Source organism: Triturus cristatus, chromosome 5_2, assembly GCF_964204655.1.
Source record: "Triturus cristatus chromosome 5_2, aTriCri1.1, whole genome shotgun sequence".
NCBI classification, from domain to species: domain Eukaryota; kingdom Metazoa; phylum Chordata; class Amphibia; order Caudata; family Salamandridae; genus Triturus; species Triturus cristatus.
In genome coordinates this window covers 223,507,192-223,526,667 of record NC_140588.1, presented here as the reverse complement: position 1 = coordinate 223,526,667, position 19,476 = coordinate 223,507,192, and the positions used below count along the sequence as shown (strand labels likewise).

General features: G+C 44.0%; 1 protein-coding gene across 12 annotated transcripts in view; it reads left to right on the top strand.

Annotated features, from left to right (window-relative positions):
• The window catches only part of PTPRM (protein tyrosine phosphatase receptor type M), a 1,478,792-nt gene that overhangs the window by 861,744 nt on the left and 597,572 nt on the right, over positions 1-19,476 (top strand). The window lies entirely within an intron of this gene.

Below are 19,476 nucleotides of genomic sequence, written 5' to 3'. Positions count from 1 at the left end.
GCGCGCTACTTCCGTGAGGTGGAGAGTCTACAGGGCCGCCTGTTCTGGGACGGGAGGCCGCGTATAGCCCTGGCGAAGTTGACGCTCCCGTGGTATGACGGGGGGATTGCCCTCCCGGACATTAAGCGGTATTACTGGGCCTCCCAGCTAGCTGCAATTAATCACGGCCTCTATGGGCCCGCCTTGAACCCGGCATTTGAAATGGACAAAATGCTCCTGCCCGGTGGCGACTACAATCGAGCGCTCTACTCTGGCGCGCTGGATCCCCGCTTGACGGGGCCCACGCGTGTCATGGTGCGGGTGTGGCACGCGGCCAATGCAGCTATGGGGTGGAAGGACCGTTTGACCCGGGCGTCGCCGTTGTATGCGCCTCAGCGGTTGGGCTCCCTGTGGACCTCGAAGGGCTTCGAGAAGTGGGACACGATTGGCATCAGTAAAGTGGGGGACCTCTGGACGAGAGGAGGATTTAAAACATTCGAGACGCTGCAGACGGAGTTTCAGCTGCAGGGCAGTGAATACTTTCGGTACTTGCAGGTCCGTCACGCGCTGGGCTCCGTCTTCCCAGACGTCGCCTCCATCCCGGAGTCTTCCCCCCTGGAGGATAGAGTGCTGGATGGCCACGTTCCGGACAGCACGATCTCCCTTATTTACAAAAAATTGATCAATGACCGCTCGGGCCTGCTGACCGGCCTCCGTGAGGCTTGGGTTGCCGACGGGCTGGAGTTGGACGACGAAGACTGGATTTCCGCGGTGGCCTCTCCGAAGGAGGTGGCCATACCGGCTCGCCTTCGCTTCGTCCAGCTCAAGATCCTCCACCGGGTTTACACGACGGGGCCAAGGCTTCTGCGTATGGGCTATGCTGATGATGGGCTGTGTAAGCGTGGGTGTGGTGCTTTGGCGACTTTTTTGCATATTCTGTGGGAATGCCCGAAGGTGGAGCGATTCTGGCGTGGTGTGCATGAGGTCCTGCGAGTGGTTACGCATGTCGTGCTGCTGCCTGAAGCGAGGAGATGCCTGCTGAATGTGTGGGAACCAACTGATTACTCGGTTCCGCAGACGCGATGGGTGACTCTGGGATATATGATAGCTAAGCGTGACATTGCTCAACTGTGGGGATCCCAGAGGCCCCCGGCGGTGTCGGCCTGGAAAGAACACATGGATTGGTGCATGTTCCGAGAAAAAGTGGTGTATGTGGCGAGGGGTAAGCCTGGGGCGTGGGTGAAAGTATGGGGCCCCTGGAATGCCTACCGCGGGGGTATTTGCGAGCCACCACTGCTGCCTGCTGCCTCACCGACTCCGTCCCCCTAGTTGACCCCCTCCCCCAGCCCCGGGCACAGAGTTCCCCCAGTCCTGGATTTGTTTCCCTTCCCCCTCTTTAGATTCCTGTGGATGGTCGGGGTCCCTCATTTGAGGAGCACGTGCGGTTACTTTCGATTGCGGGTTGCCTTGCGGGTGTGGTTTTTCTGTGTTGTTGTGTTTGTATAAAATGAAACCGTATTGTGGGCTTAGAGTCATGTGGCCCACGTCGATGATACCTCCTGATTTACTTCTCTGCAACGCCAAGTGCCTTTTTGTACGTTTGTCAGGTGCTCCTGTCACTCTAGCGGCCGGCCGGAAGGTTGTAGGCCCATACTTGTATATACTTGAGATTGCAATAAACGGTTTCAAAAAAAAAAAATTCGAGCTGCATCTGTTCTGTAAACACATAATGAACCCCCAAACTAGTGATCTGAACAAAAGTAAAATAAATAAAATCCCCAAATCAACATAATGGCTCAAACAAGAGCTATCCGAGCATACAAAACAAAAAACAATGAACAATAACAAGTAAAATAAAAATTAGTGACAGGATTTCCTACGAATGAACGAAAAGTATTCAATGTGTAAGTAAATTACTGCAAATGATGATGCTTATAGGAAATAGACCATCTCCAACTTGTCATTAAGACCATTTGGTAGAAAGCTATCTAAATTTTTTATCCAAATGTTCTCCCTCTGTGAGAAATTTTTGTGCATTAGTGTTTGGATTTACTATAATCTTTTCAATAACCGTAAAGCAGAGCTGGGCAATATTGTGGTGGTTATCCAACCAGTGGACAACAAGACTCAAATTGCGTTTTTTGGTTCTAATCATGCTTTTATGTTCAGTTATACAAACCTTCACTTTTTTCGCTCTATTTTGCCTACATATAATAAGCCGCAGGGGCCTTTTATGGTTTAAATTCCTTTTTTCAGAATTGCAGTCTGACGTATGATGTAATTTGATGGGTTTGCCCATTTTTAGATGTGACAATATGTTGCCTGTTCTTATATTCCCACAGTGAATACAATTATGGCATTTCTGCATGCTTTTGTAGTTCATGGATCGTGGCTACTCCGGGTAGGATATCTTTGAGATTTCTTGAACACAGGTGTTGAAAAAGTGGTTTCTCATTGAAAAGCCCTTTAAAATTAGATTCTGTTTGAAGCAAATCCATTGTCTACATATATTGCATTTGATTTCCTCTGATTTCATGGAGGATTTGGTTACAAATACTTCATGTGAAGGTTTTTCCTTGCGTATCTGCTGTAGCAATGTTCCACGATTTATCATATTTGTGCATTGTAAAGCAGTGTCCAGCACTTGTTCTGGATACCCATGCTGTGTAAATTGGGATTGATATGTTTGTAGAGTGGAACCACAAATTTCTTGGTCAGATGTTTTCTCTTAATGCAGATGAATTGTGATAGTAGTAAACGTTGCTTCACCGATGGAGGATGAAAGCTACTATAGTGAAGAGTGTTATTCTTATCTGTAGGTTTTTGAAAACCCGGGAGATAAGCCAGAAAAAGATAATTCAAGATGCAGGTCCAAAAAATTGATGCTAGAGTTGCTGATTAAGTGTTTGAATTGAATCTTTGGATTCTTATTGTTAAACACTGACTGTATATTCCAGCTGTACTCTGGTTCCTTCCCAGAGTACAGTTAGAATATAACATTCAGTGTTTGATAATAGCCATCCATAAATTTTAAGAATTTTCGGTTGCACAATAAGTATGCTCTGATCTTATTGCTCTTTCTAAAGGTATACAACATGGGTCAGTGTTGGCCAGATCCATCCCAGATTTTCTGGATGTCCTTATAAAATAAATTAAAATACACTTAGGGCATTATTATGAGTTTGGCTGTCTGACCGCCGTAGTACAGCGTCCGCCCCCGCCAGCAGCCCACAGCGATGGCGGTCCAAAGACTGCCATATTACTAGTTGACCACAGAGAGGGCATTGTGGAGGCGGGGATCTTGCAGCGGTGGTGAGTGTTTTGCACAAATATATCAATGCCTTCGTGTGCATTCGACTGCAGATTTGTCGGATGCACACATATGCATGATTTATGTGGAAAAAACATATACCCATTACTGGGGTACAGCTCATATTTGGGCAGCCCTGGCAATGGATAAATGGTTCGAAGAGGACCTAACTGTAGATCGCAGCAAACAAGGTTGTACTCCTCGGCGTGAAGATTCTGCTGTGAAGAGGGAACTGGAGAAATAGATCCACGCCGGAATCTGCCTGGAATAAGATGAAAGGGCTGAGTACGCACCCCAAATCCTTATTTGTCGCCACCTTGAAGCAGGCGGTCAGACCGCTGCGGTTCACTCGTGGAATAGGCAACTTGTAATACGGATGACGGTGAAGCTCCCCTGTACCGCTCTGTGGCAGCTACCTTTCCCCACCGTGAACCTGGCAGTCTGCTGACGGTCTCAGTGATCCAGCGGTGGTCTTTTGCATAGCGATCCGCACAAGTCGAAATACGGAGGTCGGACCCCCGAGCTCACCGCACCTGGACCGCCGATCCGGCTTCAGAATTCTCCAAAACTCACGAGACACCTAGATTTAAGGGATGTGGAATTGAGAACTAGCATGAATGTGATTTATTCCTTGTTTTGTCTTGATGAGTCACTTATAAAGAAACTGAGAAGGCCAAAACGCTTCAACTATATATCATTTAATCTCTCTTCCCGACTGACGATGTAATGTTGAATTTGTGCATAATTTATGTGGTCTTCAAATGTTATATGTACAAATATCAATATTGTATTAATATTTATGTTACTATGTATATAAATCATAAGAAAATTAAATGAGTGAATGAATTTGAGAAAAATAATTGTAATTTAGGATTGGGCTGTGAATAATAAGTCTTTTCAATTTAGTGACCGGACAAGGCGAGTAGTAATGATTTATTATATAGGGCAATTCTCAATTTATTTTTGAATTTCGTCGTCTTCCCTTGAGAACTGTTTGAAAATAATATAAATTCAAACCCCAGAGAGTGTATGCATTTGTTTTCCCAGATTAGGTTTGTCTCCTTGACTCTCTGGGGTTACCTGGAGAATCCCATGCTTGTTTTGATTTTTGGACCATAGCAGCAGACCCTCAGAATCCATCAGATCCAATATCGTTGGTAATCGCGAACACCTTTACATGTGTAACTAGCTGCTGGTTTAATTAATCTTTGTTTTTGCCAAGGTAATGTATAGCCTGAAAATGAAACATCATTGTTACATAGATCTAGGGGCATAACAAAGGCTCCATTGAGCTTCAGGACTATGATTATCTGTCACATAGGGGAGTCACAGGGGCCCCTCAACACATTCTACTCTTTCAGTATGAACCAGGATGTTTTGTACTGTTCCTGTATTGCTGCTCTCGCTTTTTAAAAATGTTTTGGCCAAGGTAACATATGGCCAGATGTCCTGTTTATTTAGTTGCACCAAGCCTCTTTCTAAGATTCCTGTATGGACCAGGCTGTTTTTTACGGTTCCTGTTTTTATGTTTTTTTTTTTTTTTTAAGACTGTTTTGGTCAAGTTAATTTATGGCCATAAACGGAAACATAGTTGTCACAGAGATTCATGGGAACAAGGGCACCATTAAGATTCAGGACTATGAATATATATGAAATATGGGAGACGCAGAGGCCCCATCTTTTTGAGTTCAGCGACTGCCCAGATGCCCCGTTTTTATGTTCTTGCTCCAGGCCTTTTTCTACTGTTTCTATATGCATCAGTCTGTTTTCTACTGTTTTCTACTGTTTCTGTAATGCCATTCCCATTTTTGTTTAGTGTTTTGGCCAAGATTGTGGTATGGTTATAAAAAGAAACATTGTTGTACACCTCCCACTAAAGACATCTTGTGGACTTTCAGAAAGTTGAGCTTGGAATGCATTCCACTTGTTGATTACCATTGGCGTTGTAACTCACATTTTCTGGCTTTCTATTTGCTGGCTTTATTTGCTTTAGGCTCTCCAGGTTCAGTTTGTCCGTCCTGTTGCCTAAAGCGTGTTTACTGGTTTCTTCCATGAACTCCCGTTCTGTAAGCTGGCCTTTAAATCTTGCTCTTATCTTGTCACATTTGCTGTGCATTCAAAGACCTAAGTCAAATGTCAGATGCTGTCTTCCGAGGGCGCTTGTTTACTTTGCTTTCTCTGACTTCAAAGTGAGAGGATTTATGTGACAATCTTGCTGGATACTGGGGGTAGGAAAGAGGACAACAACATTTAAATTAACTGTGCAAGTATTTCCGAATATATCAGAATTAGAAACACAAATCGAGCATATTTTTTTTTATTATTTCAGAAGTGTGTTGTAAACAAATACTTTAATATGATCAAAACAAATCATTACACTAGGTGATGCAATTTCCACACATTTTCGTATCTGCACTGTGTAGTTTAATTAGTAAAACTGTATGTCTATGCAAATGTAATGGTCATTTCAATTGAAACGTGTTGTCTGTAATGGTTGTGTGCTACCATGCCATGCATACTCCGCTCTACGGCACTCCACTCTGCACCACTCCACACCACTGCACTCTACTCTGCATCAGTCCAATTTACACCACTCCACCCCACTGTACTCTGCGCCACTGCACGCCACTTGATGCTACACCTCTCTACCCTGTACCACTCTACTTTATGCCAACGCACTCTTCACCACTCTACTCTAAACCACTGCACTCTACACCACTCTAGTCTAGGCCGTTCCAATCTACTCTACACAACTCTACTCTACACCACTCTGCAACACTACACACTACATGTCTCTGCACTCTATGCCACTACACTCTTCACCAATGCACTTAACCCTGTAATAAGCAACTCTAAACCCCTGCACTCTACGCCAATCCACTATACGCCACTTACACCAATGCACTCTGTCACTGCACTCTCCACCACTTTACTCTACGCCATTACACTCTACATAACTGCACTTTTCCCTGCACCACTCCACTCTACTCTGAAATAATCTACTGTATGCCACTGCACTCTACTCTATGCCACTGTACTCTTAACCACTGCACTCTAGGCCAGTGCACTCTAAACAACTGCACTCTATGCCACTGCACTCTACTCCTCTGTACAGCACTGCACTCTGACACTGTACTCTGTAACACTGTACTCTCCACCACTCTACTGTGTACTACTCCACTCTAGGCCACTGCGCTCTATGCCACTGCACTGTACGGCACTTCACTCTACACTGCACTACTCATGCTACACTACTCTCCACCACTCTATGCCACTGCACTCTATGCCACTCAACCCTACAATCTATGCCAATGCGCTCCCTGCCACTCAACTCTATTCTGCGCCATTGCATCACTCAACTCTACGCCACTCTACTATGCACCACTCTGTCACTCTACTCTAATCTATGCAACTGCATTCTACGACTGCAATGTATGCCGCTGAATTCAATGCTACTGCACTCAATGTCACTGCACTTTATGCCTCAATACTCTACAACATTCTACACCAATGTAGTCTACACCAGTCCAGAGTATGCCGCTCTACACAACTCCACACTATGCCACTCCAATACACATCACTCTCTGCCACTCCAATCTTTAACACTCTGCTCTTCACCTTCTCTCTCTACACACGCCTCACCACTAACTTTCAATCATGCTGAACAGCAGTCACGCCGGTGTAGAGCATGGCAAAAACAAATTGGCAAAGCCAATAGCACTCGCATGGGCAAGACCTGCTGGCTTTGCCTGTGCTGGTCCTGTAATGCTGCACCTGACCAGACTGTTTCTAAACTTCCTGTGTAGTTTAACGCTATATGGCTTTAGCATCGCCGCCCTCCGTATGCGTCTGTGCCCAGCATAGAGAACATATGATCAAAAGGCTGTCAGCTCTCGCTTCCAAACTAGTGAAAGAAAACAGCCCTCCGACACAAAATGATGGAATTGACCTGAATTCCATCCATGTTAAAAGGGAACCAAACGTAAGAAAGTTGAGCAGAGCTGAGAATGTTGTCCTAAATGTAGGAAAACGCGTACCTTTGTGTGCTCGAAGGCCCGATTTGTATTGTTTTTTGTTCTTCAGCCGTTTCTTACGTCAAACGTGAAAATAACTCATGTTAATATCCCTCGTGGATTCTGCATGAAAAATAAGATGACACAAGGATAAAACACCCGGTTCCTCTTTCGAAACAGGCAAGTAATGCTTTGCTTCCTGGTTTCTGTTTTGGAAAAGGACACTAGGGAATAAAAACAAAACGTTCACGTTTCACAGGATATCCATTTATGGCTTTTTTTTTTTTTACACCTAACTTTGGGTTGCAACTAGGTTCTTTGCACTACCTCTGTGAAAATGAAGTACAAACAAGTGTTCTTGTGGGTCTAGCGTGTTTATTCGGTACAGTATGAGACTGGAGCTCTTATAGAAGTGTGTTTTGAACATGAGCCGCGGGTTCTTCTCCAGGCTTCCTCATTTGAATGAATTATGTATCCGTGTGCAGATCACCCCGATTATTGAAACCAGATTGTTGAATACAAGTTAAGCTCCCTTTAGTTTTGGATGCTCTGGAGACAAGGACTTAGAAGATGCTTGGGGCTCCGTCATGGTGTGTTTCGTCAGAACTGCACTTGACATCTCAGAGGAGCAGAGGGCTCATTGCATTCCCTACATATAGCACAAATTCCAAGTATGACTGCCCCCCTCCAGTGGACCAATGTACAGACTATAGTGCTAGGAATAGCTAGGTTTGTGGATGCTATCCTACTTAATAAGATTGCTTCAGATGGGTAAGAAGACCACCTCCCTCGCATTAGCCATTGAAAAGCAGGATTGAGAGCACCATCTTTGACGTGGTCAGTAGCAGTCAGTTCTACTGCCTGAACTGGCCCCTGTGGATCACCCCTCAAGGTCTCTCTTCACACAAATATTTTTGGTACATTACGCTACAAGTTTTTATCATTGACCATGTTAGAAATGGTATCTCTAGTTGGCAGTGGTTTTGCACCCTGTCCAAGTAAGGACCCCCACTATAGTTAGGGTAAGGGAGTTGCACAGCTAAGAAAACCCCTCCTCACCCCTTGGCAGCTTGGCACAGAGCAGCCAGGCTAAAGTATTTGTACACACAAACACACAGTGAAAACACTACAAAAGGACACCACACCAGTTTAGAAAAATAGACAATATTTATCTGAATAAAACAAGACCAAAACAACATAAATCCAACATACACAAGTCAAGATATAAAGTTTTAATGATGAAATGCAATTGTAGTTTCTTGAAATCAATGCATGCGCTTGACTAGGCCAAAGTACTCTAAATGCTTTAAAAGCCCAAAATTATGCGAGGTGCAGTGGAGGTAAAGTGTAGAAATAGCCGGCAATGTGTCGGTTCATTACCGGCACAGCGGAGGGGATGCGTCGGTTCCCTACTGCTAGGTAGGGGAGGTGATGCATTGGTTCCTTACTGCTACTGGGGAGGTGATAAGTCATTTGCGGCACGATGCATCGTTTCCTTACTGTAGTGTGGTGTCAATAAAAAAAGTGGTGCTCAGGGACAGTGCGTCAATGTCTAAAATCAAGTCGCACTGCGTTGGTTTCACAGGGTCGAAGCAGGCGCTGAATTGGAGCGGTGGATCATGGACTTCGGTGATGCGGAGCTTGAAACTCATACACTGAAAATGGGGCCTGTGTTGTAAGTTGTGGTCATTGCATTGAGCGGGAACCATGCTTCGGTGAAGGCAGCAGCGATGTGTAGAATTTTGCAAGGTTGAGACGATTCCGAATGACGCTGTGAGCTGATGCATTGACTTTTTCTTCTTGTTGCACCAGAACTCACTTCCAAGGGCCCATGAATGGGATTTGGCACCACTTGGCTTGCAGAAGTCTCAGCAAGAGAGCCCCTGGTGCTGGTAGGTGAAGTCTTTGATGGCCCTGATACTAGTTAACAGGAAGCAAGCTCAGCTCAAGCCCTTGGACAAACTCAGAAAGCAGGATGTAGAAAGCAAGGTCCAGTCCTTTCACTCCCAGGACAGAAGCAACAATCAGGCCAGCATAGCAAAGCAAGCAGCAGAATGGCAATTCCTCCTGACAGTATCCAGCTCTTCTTCCTGGCAGAATGTCCTCAATCCTGTAGTGTTCTGAGTTTAGAGTGCCAGAGGGTCCAGTACTATACCCATTTCTGCATTTGAAGCAGGCATACTTCAAAGGAAAGTCTTAGTAGTGCAAAATACCCTACCTTTTCCTGCCCTAGCTCCAGACACACTATAGGGAGGCTGGAGACTGTTTTGTGTGAAGACAGGCACAGCCCTATTCAGGTGTCGGTGACAACTCCTTCCACCACGCTAGCTCATGAAGACCTATCAGCCTGGTGATGGGCCATCAGGATATGCAGGGCACACCTCAGATTTCTTTGTGTGATTTTCTAGAGTGAATGCACTAACAGCCCAGCTGTTATCCAGACCCAGACATGTATTCAACAGACAGCCAGCGGCACAGACTGGTTTAAGCTAAAAAAAAAAAAAAGCCTGCTTTCTTAAAGTGGCATTTTTAAACTTACAATTCAAAAGCCAACTTCACCAAAATATGTATTTTGAAATTGTGAGTCCAGATACCCCAAACTCCTAATCGCTATCAGCTTCCAATGGGAAATTAAACTTAAGATATTTCAAGGCAATTCCCATGTTACCCAATGGGGAGATGGGTCTTGCAATAGTGATAAATGTAATTAGCAGTATTTCACTATTAAGACATGTAAAACATACCAGTACATGTCCTACCTTTTAAATACTTTGCACCCTGCCCATCGGGCTGCCTTTGGCCTACATTAGGGGTGACTTACCTGTAGTAAAAGGGAAGGTTTGGGCCTGGCAAGTGGGTGCACTTGCCAGGTCGAAAGCACAGTTTAAAACTGCACTCATAGCCACTACAATGGCAGTCATCAGCCATGTTTAAAGGGCTACTGAGTGGGTGGCAGAATCAGTGCCGCAGGCCACTCGTCGCATTTGATGTACAGACTCTGGGCACCCCTGGAGCACTGTACTAGGGACTTACTGGTAAATTAAATATGCCAATCATAGAGAAACCAATAACCATCATATTTTAAACAGAAAGCACTTGCACTTTAGCACTGATCAGCAGTGGTAAAGTGCCCAGAGTCCTAACTCTAGTAAAAACGAAGTTCAACACACGATCAAAAACAGGAGTTCATAAACAAAAAGAGTGGAGAAACCACACCAAGAGTTGACAGGTTAAACAGGGCAGCATTTGCAAATTAACTGGCCTCTTATGTGGGTGGGCATATGAATCTTTGGTTATGTATTTACCTAATCACCACTCAAATTACTTTCATATTTCACTATATTAATTCACCACTAATCCTTTATGGGTTCCGAAGTAGCATGCTGCTCACCGAAAAAGCGATTCAACACCCCATCAGGGGTAACAAGCGCTATGTAAATGCAAACCTTTAACCCTCTTCTATCACTCCGCTATCCTTCTCAATCCAAATAACTGACTAATATCCCCACTCAAATTACTTTCATATTTCACTATACTAATTCAACGCTAATCGTTTATGGGTTCCAGAGCAGCGTGTTACCCACCGAAAAAGCGCTTTGACGCCTCGCATGGGGTAGTAAGCGCTATATAAATGCAATTACAATAATAAAAGATAGCTTTGATGGAGGGGCATGGTTGGCATCCAGGTGTGTGTGATATAATATGGAGGGATACAGATTTCCCCTTGGTGGTGCCTTGTTGGAGAGGAGGATCTTGCAACGCTTGCCCAACCCGGTTTAGATGCAGTGAATGCCATGGGTAGTCTTTGCTGAGTGATGTATCTTCTCTCATTTTTTAGGCCATTGACATGCCTCATTGCGAATGCCAGGTCTAGTGTCCTGTGGTGCTGTATTAGTGAGTGGGTATTAAGTTAGGTTTGGTGTGATGTATGAGGCCATGCTATCTAGCTTGGGGTGTTTAATGGCACACTTAGGATCTCCTAAATAAATATGTGCCTAGAGCTTTGCAAAAATTACTTAGTAGCAAAGTTGGCCTTTTTAGTGAGTTACATCTCGATGGCACTTTTAAGTCTATTAAGAAAATATGTCAAACATACAAAGAACTACTTAGAGAATTCATAGCGTTAACTGGGGTGCTTTTATACTAGCTTACTAAAACACATAATCTTATTTTTTTAATAAGTCGGCGCTGACACACGATTGAGAATTAGCCATGATAACCACGAATAAACCATTCCTTTGCATAAATGCAGAAGTCAAAAAGGGACTTTCCTGTTGTTGGGTATTTTAAGTTATACTCGGAAATCACATATATTTAAATCCGTCATACTGTTGAACAGAATCCGCAGACGATGGCTGCGAAATTGAAGCAAAACTGAACATGAAGCCCAAAGAAACTAAATAAAAATGGAACCGTTTTAACGTGTTAAAGTTATGAGAACAGGAGAAAACTAAAAAAAAAAATAATAATGTTGTACTTTCAGGCACCTAACCATCGTTGGAGCTCAGCACAGTTAACAAACAAATAATGCTTTCTCAAGTTATGAGTATATTCAAATGTTCCTGAGTTCAAAACGCGACTAAGAAAGCTGGTAGTTATAGCTGGTTTTGAAGGATGAGTTAGGCCCCAGTCATGATTCTTAAAGGCCATCAGATGAAAGTCGGAAATCTACTCCTGTGAGTTTACTCCTATGGATAGAATAGATTTCTCTGACTTGTATAGAATTCTATATAGTCCGTTTCTAGGAGAGCACAAATGCACGTTACTTGTGAGGAATCTTCACCACAGGGGAAACTCTGCATGATTGAAAAATGTGAAAATATGTACCCTCAAGCATAATTTATTCATTTTCCGACTTTCAACTGGAAAGACTTTTTCCTCTCCCTGAAACACCTTCTCTACATTCCCATTAAATATCAGGATGTTACTTTATCTTTCACTTTAAAAATATATATATCTCTCCTGTCTTTAACAAGAGAAGTGTTGTAAGCGTTTCCAAAGTCGGGAACTACCTGCAGCCACACCATTTACCTGTTTGAGTGCTCACATATCTTTGTTTGACCATTTGCCATCTCTATGAAATGTGGCCATATTTCTGCCACAACTTCTATACGCGAAGAATGTTTAACGTGCCAGTGGGATGTATAGCAGCAGAACTGCCTCATATCTGCCTCTGGACCTCAGAACGTGCAACTGGAGGGTGGGGGGAGATTTACAAAGATGTTACTCCAAAAGTGACTCAAATCGGGGCAAAATCTTTTTCCCCCTGATTGACTCGCTGGATATAACGTGAAAGTATGCAAAGCAGCTCATAGTGCTGTTTGCATTACTTGGCGCTAAGGGGGCGTGCCATAGGTGGAGCATGGGCGTTCCCATGCAACCACCCAAGGTTTCTGACACTAAACCAAGTTTACTAAATAAAGTGGACAGGATCAGAAAACTGTGCCCTATTGAAGTAGGTGAAATGCTTTCATTTCTCTTTCCTTTTCTGACTGTACGTGGGCTGTACTGTACAGCACACATACAAAGAGGGAAAATGGTGAAAGTCCGTCTATGCATAGTATTTTGTACGAGAAGGGTACCTTTCCAGTACAAAACCTATGCTAGACTCACAGAGACACCCTTCCTTGCACAGTGGCGCAAAGGTGTATCCGTGGTGCATGGCAGCGGATTTCAGCGCCTGCGCTAGGGGAAGAGGAGGAGAGTGTCATATTTCCTTAAATTTGGAGCTCTCCTGCTCTCTCCTTTTCACGCAGTGCAGCATTTGTGGCTGCCGCACTGCGCTGCGTGTAAAAGTGGTAAATCTGCCCCTTAGGGGGAGATTTACTAAGATTTTACACTGTGTTTGCGTCACAAAAGTGATGCAATCAGCACAAAATCTTTTTTTCTAATTTACTTTCCGGCGGCAGGAAATAACGTGAAAGTAACATGAAGCAGTGCATAGCGCTTCTTTGCATTACTTAGCGCCATAGGGTGGCGCATTGGCCTTCCCATGCAACCACCCAAGGTTTCTGATGCTAAACCCAACATACTAAACAAAGTAGACCGGGTTTAACGTCAGAAAACTGCGCCCTTTTAAAGTAGGCCAAAGGAAGGAGAAATGCTTTAATTGTTCCTTCCTTTTCCAACTTTGTACGTGTGTTGCACTGTACAGCACATAAACAAAGTCTGAAAAGGATTAAGTCAGTCTAAGCATGGTATTTTGTACTGGACCACTTCACAAAGGTGTCTCCGTGGTGCACGGCAGCTGATTTCGGCGCCTCCACTAGGAAGTGGAGAGTGCCATTTTTCAATACATTTGGTGCTCTCCTGCTCTCGCAGCACACCATTTATTGCTGCTGCACCGCGCTGCATGAGAACTTAGTGAATCTGGCCCAAAGTCTCGCAGGTTTTTGTTTTTGCGCGTGCAAGTAGAAACTAGACTATTTTGAATCTGGTCCTTAATGGCCACCCAGTTATCTATTATGACGTGTGGGGCAGTTTTACCTCAGTCAACAAAAACAACCCCAGTGAATGTGTAATTGAACATAGATCGGGAAGCCCCGCTAAGGAGGAGTCCGATGGAGCCGCTAGGGGGCGCACTACCGGTGTTTGGATGTAAGTTGCTTACAGAGCATTGAGCCATTGCTTCGCATTTTTATTCATTTTCTTCCATTTCCCTTTCTAATACTTACGTTATTTATTTTTTGTACTTATTTATTCTCTTGTGGAATGTAAAATAAAAAAATACTCAAGGATTCCTTTTTTTAAAAGGAAGACATTTATGAGGAGAGTATGTAAAATTCTATCGTTATGAGATCGGTTGCTTCCCATAGCCAGAAATGATGTAATTTTGTCAATTTGAGTATAATGGATTGGATATTAATTTTAAAACATGATCCTGTGAAAATGCTAAATGTGCCAAAACTCATACATCATGGGTCAGAGCGGGGTGGCTTCCAGGAAAGCAGGCATTGTTGATATTACATAAAGCAACACAGAAAGAAGTTTAAAACCTGGAGTGCAGGAAGTCGAGCCTTTCTTTAAGGGTTCACTTTATCATAAATGCAAAGTAAAGTGGCAGAGAAAATGATAGCAGAAATAATATCACAGGGCATGAAATGCATACAGCTGGAATTTGTATATTGCAGCATTATTTCAATGAAATGTCATAGTTTGAAAAATGGGAAGACTTCCCATGGGCTTTGAGGGGGAGCAGTGACCATTTTCTCTTACTGCAATTCCTATATTGTGACTTAAAATGTGTTCACAGAGCGGTAGTTGAATAGCGGCCGTTGCAAAGATACACTGTTTGCAGTCTTATCAGAAAAAAGACAAGAAGTGGAAATGATTCTCTTACACCAGCATATACCCTAGATGCACTATCATTTATATATTTGTATTTACTCATTGTAGCATCTAGAGTATTTTTCATTACTCCTAAGTTGATATTATATGAGGCCAAGGATATTCCTATAAGGTGTTAAGTGTGTGTTTTAGGATACATGGGACAGTGTTACAAAAGTGCTAATGGATGCAATGCGCGTTTGCTCCTATTTGTTTGCACCCCTGTCCAGTTTCGTGTTACAAAAGTAGTGCTCTCTATTATTCTGATTGCGTGCTAATATACTGATTGCGTGGACACACGTTGTGTGCCTCTGCGATCTCAAGGGGGCGTTCCGTTATTATATGGGTGACCAACTTTGCCCTGCCTGCATTAAATCCTTCTGCTCCGTGGCAAACAGAGTTAGGGAGGTACATTAACAGCGCCACGTAGTCAGTGCGCTGCTTAGGGCTTTGTTTGGTTGAGCGTACAGGGGACTCCACAGGCATTCTGTTATTTGTTGCTGCCATCATGCTGGTGTTGGCCATCCACGGCACTTGCCTGTTGGCGATGAGGTTCTCCTCTCTCTTGCACTGACAGTTGCTCCTGCATTGTAGTAAGTGCATGAGGATTTGGGCCTGCACTCAGACTGCAGCATTTTCTTTCAGAATTGGGTTCACTGTTCTATTCTGTGCTTGAAGGAACCCAAGAAGCATGTACCGCAGGGCAGGCCTTCCTCTACCATGGTCGTGACTATAGATTGTGCTAAGCACTGGGCATGAAGGAGGGTAGCAACTAGGCAGCGCATGTCTGGTCGTCACAGAGTTACCGACCTGGTGATTGAAATAGGACACACACGAGTGTACACTTTGTCCGGGGATTGGTTCTGCCTGAAACCGAGCACTCAGCTGAGTGCCGAACTATGGGTTTCAAGAAATGGATTTAAGGGCCTGCCTTACCTTTTGGTGAATCTTCAGAGAATAAGGATGGCCTCCTTCTTTGCCCACCAGTTAGTTTACTGTCCATTTCCCAGGAAAGACCTCTGGGATGCACTAAAGGTGAGCTAGTTATATCCCTTAGGAGGGAATAAGTTGCCTAGTACATTTGGCGAGAGCAGGTCTGGACTGCTAGTTTGTCCACTATGCATTTCCCTGTGGGCAGGGGTATTATAGGCCGTTTATTTGAACTGGGGCAGCTGCTGGGGCCTATGTCTGTTTAACCAACTCCCCAGATAATTACAGAAGGCATGAGGGAGGGGGGCTGGGCTGCTTCAGGGGAGAGAGAGAGAGAGAATGAGAGAGAGATATGAGAGAGAGATATGAGAGAGAGAGGAGAGAAGAGAGAGAGAGAGAGAAGAGATGAGAGAGAGAGATGAGATAGAGAGAGATGAGAAAGTGAAAAGATATGAGAAAGTGAGGAGATAGGGAGTAGGGCTGGCTTGAACATGTTTGCCAGCGCATTTTTTGGTTCCCAGTTTGGCCCTGGTAGAGAGTAGTGCTCGAGCTCATGTTGACTGTGGACATCTAGAGTTAGATGCTTCAATTTTAGTTACAGTGTCAGCAATATATTAAGTTAGTTAAGTTAAATTAATTTTGTACAGTGCACAGTTACCCAACAAGGGTTTCCCAGCGCTAAAGCCTGACAGAAGAAAAGGAAGGAAGACACCAGAACTGGAAAGAAACCAATTATTGATTAAATAACCAAGTTTTTGAAAAGTTTACGAAATTTCATGTATGAAGTTTCATTGCGCAGTGCAATGGGAAGAGAGTTCCTCAAGGATGGACCAAGGTAAGCAAATGAGCGACCTCCCATTCTTGTTAGCTTAATCCTAGGCACCAAGAATTTTCCCTGAGTGGTTGATCGTGGTAAGCGAGAAGGTTGGTAAGGTCGAACTAAAGTTTGCAAATATTTAGGAGCAGAACCAACCTTGATTTTATATATATAACTCAGGGCTTTAAACTTAACACGGTTTTCCACCTTAAACCAATGAAGATTACGCAAAGCACTGGAGGTGGGAGATGTTTTACAAAGCTGGCAGAGCAGCCTGGCAGCAGAGTTTTGTACCACCTGCAGCCTCCGCATGACATCCTTATTTGAGCCCAAATGAAGGATGTTTCCGTAGTCCATTCTAGATGTCACAAGTGCCTGTACTACGGTTTTTTGAGTGGAGACCGGGAGCATCCAGATAATATTTTTCAACCATTTTAAAATGGTGAAACAGGTAGCTGCCACCTTTACTGCCTGCTGCTTCATGGATAATTTGTCGTCAATGATGGCTCCCAAATTACGTACATGATCAGAGGGTTGAGGTAGAGTACCCATTTCCCTCGGTCAATGATGGGGACCCTAGAGATTTTTATTTTTACCCAAAATTAGGACTTCAGTTTTTCCGCCGTTGAGCTTAAGTAGATTTGCTTGCATCCAAGATGCAATTTTCCTCAAACCAGCCTGAAGAGTAGAAGTTACAGACATCATCTCCGTAGAAAGGGAGAAGATGATTTGGGTGTTGTCTACATACGAAAAAAGGCACAATCCAGCCTCTTCTGCAATTGTGGACAGAGGTCTAACATACAAATTGAACAGAATACCAGAAACAAATACCAGATACCAGAAACAAACACAATCCTTATTGTGTGCACACAAACAACTCAATGAACTATATACAAATAAAACTAAACCCACATATTACATGGAAACTAATCTATCCGTATCAAGAAAAGCCATAATATAAAAATGTATCAAGACAGAATGGATTATGAGAAATAACGTTTCCCTAGGTGAATGAAAACAGTTTACTTGCCCCGCTGTCATTTGATTGTGTTATCATTCCTGAACATTTTTTTTGCAATTAATTCTCTCTCTGTAGCTCTCAAGATGGGTCTTCAAAAGATGCCTTTATATCAGGGACTAGATAATAAAGACTCGAGTATGCTGCTCAGCCTTGTGTCGAGTTTTTTACAGGAGTCTAGTACCAAGATACTGTCAGAGATCATGGTCGGGTTTATTCCGTAGCGCAGCGAGGGCTGTGGGGAACTCCGAAGACACACACGAAGTGCAAAGAATCACGACTGGGATGTTGTCCAATTCCTGGTATGAGATACATAGGTCAGGTCAGCACAGTACACCACACTGGGGGGAGGGGGGGGGGGCGCTTGGCTAGTGGGGAAAGGGAGAACAAGGGCTGGAGATGCATCATACAGACACACAGGAACCAAGCATCTCCCTTCTCGCTCTAGGTTGGCCTGAAAATTGAGTATTTATATGACTTAAAGAAAGGCTGGATAGCATGGTAAAAAAAATACTGAAACTGGTTGACATTTTCTAATGGGCTTACAAAAAACAGGATACCTGCCAACTCACACAGTGCCACCGTGTGTGACACATGATATCGGCTCTCATCACACGGTCTCCTGGTGAGGAGCCGATTTCACATGGTGGCAGGGAAAAGGAGCTGAAAACCACTGTACATAATGGTTTTCCAGCTCGTTTTCAGTGGCTTTTAACTTGCGATATCCATTAAGGGGGGGGGGGGGGGGGGTGACACTCCATGACATCTGCACCTACCTTTTTTTGGGGGGGGCCTATGAGGCAAGTTTGAACCCCGCCCTTCCCTCAAGGCCCCTCCTTTGGGCCTTGGGGGCAGGGTGGTGTTCAAACGTGCCTCATAGGTTCTTCTCGGCATGAAGCCCTGCCCCCTTCAAGGCCCTGCCACCTCCTCACACAGTGAGATTGTTCTTCAAGTTGGCAGGCATGAAACAGTAAACTGCATATACTCAACAAAGTGGCAAACATAAAATGTTTCACAGATTGATCACCACAGGCATTAAGGGCAAGATCAGCATCACACACACACACACACACACCATTAGCTGCTCGTCATTTCCTGGGTATGGTGGATCTGATATGAGATCTCATTGGCCTATCTGTAGTTTGGCTGTCTTCATGACAGTTTTTTCACTTCTTATCTCAGCTGTTCATCACTTGCGCAAACTGGACCCAAAGATGTCGCTTTACATGAGCACCAGTTACAGTACACAAGGACACATTGATATTTTGTAGTCATAGGAAGATTTGCCCAGGATCACAGGATGTTGAACAGATGCAAGGCTTAAACCTGGTTCCCCAGGTCCAAAGTTGGCAGCTCCGGTCGTTATGCCACATCCTCTCTCACACTTGCCATCCAACATCTCACTTGTGGAACACACTTCAACCACAGATAGACAGATGGAGTGCAATCCTTCGCAGAAGACAGGTGGCAAAAGGCCACACCAATGGGTGCCCTTTTAAAACTTTGTCCAGTCAAGGCCACTCGTTCTAATATAACAACGCTTATTTCTAGTGTTTGGTATTTTTCTAGAAGGAAAAACTTCGGAGTCTTTTTGTGGACTGGCACAATGAGATATGTCCAAGGAACATAATATCTACATCTACATTGTTCTGAGCAATAGTGTACAGGTATTCCTCTGTATTTCTCAGTAGGACTCTTTAGTGAGAATCATAATTTGTTGTTATAGCCATTTTTAGGTCTAGCCTAGGCAGCTCTTGCGGTGTCTCTTCTAGACATGCTGTATTCAGGATATGTGCATAAAGCTCCGCCTACTTCACACCCATCTTTTTAATAGGCTCCTGTCCTCCCCTTTGTAAATGGTGGCTTTTCATTGGTCATTAGGCTTTGTAGTCCCTCCTTAGTACCTCCCTAGCGCTTTCTGCAATCTCCCTTGAGGACACTCCCTATTACATGTGTTTTTACGCCCTAGGTTTTAATTACAGCCTCCAGGCACTATTTTCTTAAAGGCCTTCAGACAGGACACTCACCTGGTCCTAAACAAGATTGGCAGTGGTTACTTTACTCACTAGCACATCTCACATTA